Raw genomic sequence first — 7,967 nt, 5'->3', positions numbered from 1 at the left:
TTGACGTTATTTGGGGTAAACATCGGAGTTGTAGTGTGGTAATAATGACATATTTTTTTCGTGTAAGGAAGAAAGGATATCGGGTCTTTTTTTTCTTCTTTTTTTTTCTATTGGATACGTTAGAGAGAGATCAAATTGAAAAGAATTATATTGGTTTTAAAAACAAATAAAAGGAAGTGGGTAGGAGGGTGTCCTCTTTCTACTGGAAACTAGGGTTGACAATTCTCGACACGACCCGCGACACGGCCCGTAACACGACACGAAATAAATGGGTTTGGGTTGAGTTTTTCAACCCGCCAACCTGCCGACCCGCCAACCCGTTTATTAAACGGGTCATATATGGGTTTCTCAAAAAATAAACAGGTTGACCCGCCAACCCGTTTATATTTTTAAGAAAAAATATATTTTTTTATTTTTAAATGTATTTATGTATCAAGTATCAATATTTAATAAGTATAATATAATAAGTATTTGTATTAATGTTTAGTTTGAACATGTTTCTATGAATGTTTTTAATTTTCATTTGGATGTTTAAGACTTAAGTAGTTACGTGTCTAAAATTCGGATATGTTTGCATCAACCATCAAGAATTTATTCATGTTTAATTGTCAATTTTATTTATGGAATCTGACCCACGAACCCAAATCTGACCCACAGACCCGCCAACCTGTAAACCCGTATAAATAAATGGGTTGGCGGGTCATATATGGGTTTATGTTCCAAACCCGCCAACCCGTGCCCTGTATATTTAAATGGGTCGTGTTTGGGTTGGCATATTTTGACCCGCCAACCCGCGACACGCCAACCCGAACACGACACGATTACCAGGCCTACTGGAAACCCAAGTTCGAACACTCGTTTTTTTTTTTTTTTTTTTTTAAATTGAAGTGTACAAGGCGATTTTTTTCCAAAGCATCTAAAATCCATGGGCGGTTCGACTTTAACTCATATAGCAAAGCTTACACAATTTTGAAAGTTATATTTCATGAGTTACATAATTGGTCCCTATTATAGTTCTGTAAATATGTTGCTTTTGGTTTTCTTTTCTTAAATGAACCCTAGATTTCATTATCAGCCCCTGAACTTTGGTAACTTAAAGTTTTGTATATTTTATATAATAAATAATTATTAACTAATTTCTTTGAAAATTAGTCATTTTAAAATATATTTTTTGATGGCCGAACGAGACATACGGGTAGTTGAACTAAACGCCACAAACATATAGGATGTTTTTTTTAGGATTATAGCCTTAGAAAATACTTGTTGATGGAATGTAGGGTGTAGGTAGTGTGACAAGCTTCGGTTAAAACCTAACGACAGCAATGTGAGTTTTTCGTGTTCTGTGGTTGCTCGCACATAAATGTTTATCATGTGGTTTATATGCGACTTTTCACTTATTTATTCACAATATATTTTGTGATAAGTATGTTTTTGTGCAAATGTTATTTTGAGTTGTTTATCTATTGTGCATTTTTTTTAGTGACATGTTTAGTGAGAACGGATGGGGTGTTTAATCGCCGTGAGCATGACGGATGTGTGTGATCGGCGGGGATGAGAATTGAGATTTATACTCATTTCCTTAGATATTTAAAATACTTTAGTACAATGGATGATGAGTTGTCACTAGGAGAAGGAAAATGAGTCAATGGTTCTTTCTCTAGATAATTTATTTTTCCCCTAAATTATGTCATCGGGTGATATGTTTGTTGTATGATTTACTGAAACTATATGATAAAACATTTTGTAGCTTTTTAAGTGATGGACATGTATGTGCAACACGAACTCACCAGGTCCTAGGCTTATATTTTTTAAAAACTTTAAATGTGCGCAACCCAAGAAACTATTTAGCAAGTGGCAGAGAAAAGTCCAATGAGAAGGATTGATCCAAAAGACAACAGAGGAATTCCGCAAAGACGTAACACCTGAAGTTGTTCAATTGAAGACTTTATTTTATTTTATTTTGCTTCCGCTGTAGTTTAGTCTATAAGTAAGTTCATAATTGATCTTGGAAGATGTTGGAACGATTATTTTTCATTTAATCAATATTTGAAAATTAGGGTGTTACAGGTAATAAGTTAAATAAAAGAATTTTGGTAATAAATTTATAAAATGTAAAAACTATATTTAAATATTTATTGAGTTTATCCGGATTAACTAAAATAATTAAAATTTAAACAAAATCCAACCAAATAAGATTCTCCTTATTCAATTAACCAAACCAAATTAACGAAAAGAGTAAATTACACAAATGGTCCCTATGGTTTGTGGTAATTTGCATGTTTGGTCTCTAACTTATTTTTTTAACTCGGAAGGTCCCTACAGTTTGTTTTTGTTGCGTGTTTGGTCCCTGTCTTACCTCAAAAGACTATTTTGCCTTCAATTTTTTAATTTATTTAAATAAACACACTCCCAACCCCACTTCCACCTTACCTTACCTACCTTACTTTATTTAAATAAATAAAAAAATCAATGGCAAAATAGTCTTTTTAGGTAAGACAGGGACCAAGCGCGCAACAAAAACAAACTGTAAGGACCTTTCAAGTTAAAAAAATAAGTTAGGGACCAAACGTGTAAATTACCACAAACCATAAGGACCATTCGTGTAATTTACTCTAACGAAAACCATGTAAACCAAACAAAATAACCCAAACATGTTATTTGGTTTTCGTTTTTAATCCCACTAGTCCCTCATCTTTTACGTTTAGAATAGCACTTTGGCCCCTCATATTCGTTTAAGATGTCAATTACAACCCATTTTCACAATTAATTTCAAGGTTTGTAATATTAGTTAAAAAAAAGTCCATCTTGAATCAATATCCTTTAAAGAATATTTAAAATTAGCAATATAATCCTAGAACATCTAATCCTGATTCATAGATGTTACATACATCTTACTCTACATTCCTATAGGATTAAGATACTGCTATTACTATTATTATTGTAACTAATTCCGAACGTTTTTCTTTTCCAATGTCTCAACTTTCTTGTTCGTTGCTTCAACCAATCTCTTGTCTTTCAATGAGGAAAAATTGTTGTACGAAATCATGTTATGGGTGCAATGGTTCTTGTTATGGAACGACATACATGTTTGAATATGGATAAATTAACCAAACAATTTAACAAAAAAACATATAACTGATTATTTTTCAAATATATAATCATCTTGAATTTTATTGATTTTTTTTTCTTCGAAGAACCAGTTTATTACACCACCAAAAGCGGCTGCGAGAGACTAGGAACACAAGCTGACGAACAATTTGAAGGGGACATTTTTATTAATTTCAGTTTCTAATAAAACGGTAAAATGCATGTATATTGGGGTAAACATTAAAAGATTGGTCACATGATAGGTGAAAAGTGGTTGATGAGAACGAAAAATGCATGCAAGTAGAAAAAAGCATACACTCATGCGAAGGGAACAATCCATCTCTCTCTAAATGTCTATAAATCTAACACTATAGACCTATAATCCACCATCGTTTCAAAAGCATGGAGCAACATGATCTTAAAGATGGTAATGCCCACCCCCTTGCAAGTAAAAGGTTGGATCCATTTTTGTTCGGTTATTATATATATCTTGATTACTTTTATCATACCATGTATAATTCTCTGTAGCTATATAATAATAAAATTATTTGCTAAATTTCTTTTTAGTTAATTGGTTAATAGTTGATCATTTTATTAATATCTGTGGTAAATAAAAAAAAACTTAAATACCGTTTATGAATGTCTTATCTTTTAGATTTATTTATTTTTGAAAATGAATTAAGTGATTATTACAAATTTAAAGAAGGAATACTACATATTGATTTATATTTAGCTATGACTATTTCAACATCCAAACACACGCACTCCGAAATCCAAATATCTAAACAAATACTGGCTATTGTTAAATTATCTGTCACTTTATTCCTTAGTTTTATAGGTATCATCATGGATGGTTTTTGGTATGATAAATTAAATACAAAAACATATATGAAAGTACTCATTTCATTAGAATAAAAAAAAGTTGTTTGTTTCGTACAATGAAAAATTACATTTTGATTAAATTACATTTCATTAGTATGCAAATCTTATTCTGATTAAATTACATTTTGTTGATTAAAATGGTGTTTTTGCATATTCAAATTTGGAACAAAATGAAAAATTACAATATATATATATATATATATATATATATATATATATATATATATATATATCATATCATATCATATCATATCATCATATCATATCATATCATATCATCATATCATATCATCATACTATGTGATGATATATATATATATATATATATATATATATATATATATATATATATATATATATATATATATATTCCTTTCACCACATTCATTTGAAACTCACATTACTTTTCAATTTCTTTCTAATAATGATTATAAGTTGGTTAATAAGGTTAAATAAATATTAAACCTAAAGTGTAAACTAAATTTATTAATTTTAATATATTGTTGAATGTAAACCATTATCATTTTAAAGCTATAAATTTTGAACAATTTGTATTAAATACTTAAATTATTAATATAATGTCATATTACATGGTCAACTTAAATATAAATTTTAGTTTAAATTAAACAGCCTAAAAGAATATTTTATAAATAATTAAAAGTGATAAATTGTAATGTCTTTCTAATAATGATTATAATTTGGTTAATAAGGTTAAATAAATATCAAACCTGAAGTGTAACCATAAATAAACTAAATTTCAATATTAAAATAATATCTTTACTTCTACTTATAAAGTTATGACTTTAATTTTTAACATATTATACTTAATTTATTAAATTTAATATGTTATTGTATGTAAACCATTATCAGTTTAAAGCTACAACTTTTGAACAGTTTGGAAAAAATACTTAAATTGTTAATTTAAATATAACATTACAGTGTCAACTTAAATATAAATTTCAGTTCACTTAAAAAACTCAATGAATATTTTGTGAATAGTTAAAGTGATAAATTGTAGTGTTATACTATAAATGAAGCATTTTTTCCTTTCTCCAGATTCATTTGAAACTCTCATGCATTTTTCTTTTCACCACATTCATTTAAAACTCTCATGACTTTTCAATTTCTTTCTAATAATGATTATAAGTTGGTTAATAAGGTTAAATAAATATCAAACCTAAAGTGTAATCATACATAAACTAAATTTCAATATTAAAAAATATCTTTACTTCTACATATAAAGTTATGTTTTTTAACTTTTAAAATATTATACTTAATTTATTAATTTTAATATATTGTTGAATGTAAACCATTATCATTTTAAAGCTATAAATTTTGAACAATTTGTATAAAATACTTAAATTATTAATTTAAATATCATATTACATGGTCAACTTAAATATAAATTTTAGTTTAACTTAAACAGCCCAAAAAAATATTTTGTAAATAATTAAAAGTGATAAATTGTAATGTCTTTCTAATAATGATTATAATTTGGTTAATAAGGTTAAATAAATATCAAACTTAAAGTGTAACCATAAATAAACTAAATTTAAATATTAAAATAATATATTTACTTCTACTTATAAAGTTATGACTTTAACTTTTAACATATTATACTTAACTTATTAAATTTAATATGTTATTGTATGTAAACCATTATCAGTTTAAAGCTATAACTTTTGAACAGTTTGAAAAAAATACTTAAATTGTTAATTTAAATATAACATTACAGTGTCAACTTAAATATAAATTTCAGTTCCACTTAAAAAACTCAATGAATATTTTGTGAATAGTTAAAGTGATAAATTGTAGTGCTAAATGCAAAAACTAAATTGTAATCTCAATTTAACTAAAATATTTCCTAAAGATATTTTTTTAATCGTTAAAAGTTTTCAAATAAGTAGCTTAAAATAACTTATAATAACAATAGTTAAAAATAAATCTATATAAATGATTATATTGTTACCTTTAAAATCAAAAAACAATGTTTGATGTTTTAATAATTATAATGATATAAATTAAAACATTAAACAAATAAATTTTAAAAAATTAATTAACAATAACGACAACTATACATAACATTAAACCATATATTATATTTAATTTTATTCATGAGTAACTCGCAGGTAGAATTCATTCAAACGATTGAGATTATGCAATTATAATAGATGTATATATATTATCATATAATTCAAAATAGTCAATATATTATATCAATTTAGTATACAACTTGTTATATCAAATTTAACAACAATGTTATTGTTATATTTAGAAAAACATATATTTGTAAAGATTTCAACTATATAGGTCTTTCTGCGCAACGCGTGGGTATTCGCCTAGTATATATATATATATATATATATATATATATATATATATATATATATATATATATATATATATATATATATATATATATATATATATATATATATATATATAAAGAGAGAGAGAGACAGAGAGAGAGAGGTAGATGTTCATTTGAGAATATGTTAACTTTATGAGACATGAGGACGCGATCTTAACCATTTATCATGGAGATCAAAAAATAAAAAATCAAATAAATATAAAATACAAAATAAAAGGAAAACTCTGAAAATTATTTTTTTAATTATTATTTTTGTCATTTTATTTATAAAAAAAAATTAAAACAAAATTATCGTTTATTTAAATATATGTAGAACATTCTAATAGAATATTATACTGTAAATATTCAAATGTAATTTTTCAAAATATTCTAGTATTCTAATAGATTTGTTAGATATGTTAAAATATTCTAATATTGTATTAAAGTTGTTAGAATTTGTAGAGTATTCTAATATTCTATTATAATTGTTTGAATATTTAAAGTCTAAAATTCTAGTAGAATATGTGAATATTTTATTAAATTTGTTGAAAATTTTATACTATAGCATTTTATTAGAATATTTAACAGATATTTCAAAAAAAAAACAATAATCTTTTTTTTGAAAGTATAAATGACAAAAATAAAATTAAAAAAAATTCAAAAATTTTCAATTATTTTGCATTTTAAAAATATTTTTTTGATCTCCAAAATAAATGACTATATGATTGCATCCCTATATCTCATAAAATCTAGTGGTCTCAAATGAGTCTAACCCTATATATATATATATATATATATATATATATATATATATATATATATATATATATATATATATATATATATATATATATATATATATATATAACAATCGAGTTCATTCATATTTTGCGCCTAAAATCTATATACCAAATAAGATTTGAACCCATGATCTCAAAGAGACACAACAATTCAATTCTAGACCAAAAACACTTTGGTATCTTTAATTATAATATGTTTTGGATATTTACGAGCTTTATCATTTTTATTATTTTAGTTTTTGTGAATAATAGCTCATAAGTTATAATCAGAGTAAATTACATATATTGTCCCTATGGTTGGGGAAAATTTCAAGTTTCAACCCTATCTCTTTTTATTTCACTAAAATTCGATGGTTTGAAATTGTTTCGGTTTTGGTATCTAATAGACATAGACTATATTAGTCTTACTAGTTATTTTTTTTATATAATTTTTATTTATTTATTTGTTCTTTTATTATTATAAATTTAAGATATGATCACAAATATAGAACCACTATAAGATTTTGTATTGTCATACAATCTAATATCTTTTTGATCTCCATCCGCCTTTTATCCAACTAGATTGTCACCCTTTCTGCCATTACTTCCTTTGTTTTCTCCGACCATATCAAATAATGGTGAAAATTTAACCAAAACACAAAAATAAAGCCAAAATAAAAATCAAAGATAAAAATTAAAAACATATCTAGAAACTAAAATGTCTTAAAAATCAAGATTCAATCATTGTCTCCTTAATTTCTGTTACTAAGTAGCAAAACCAAACACACAAATAACATAGTTTAATCACAATGAGATCTAAGCAATATTTTTTTTGGAATCGAACAGATATGATAAAACAAAGCCACAAC

This window comes from Lactuca virosa, chromosome 5 (assembly GCF_052849685.1).
Source record: "Lactuca virosa cultivar CGN04683 chromosome 5, Lactuca_virosa_CGN04683_v6, whole genome shotgun sequence".
In the NCBI taxonomy this organism is placed as follows: Eukaryota; Viridiplantae; Streptophyta; class Magnoliopsida; order Asterales; family Asteraceae; genus Lactuca; species Lactuca virosa.
The sequence above is the reverse complement of the archived record's forward strand: the minus strand, read 5'-3'. Positions refer to the sequence as shown.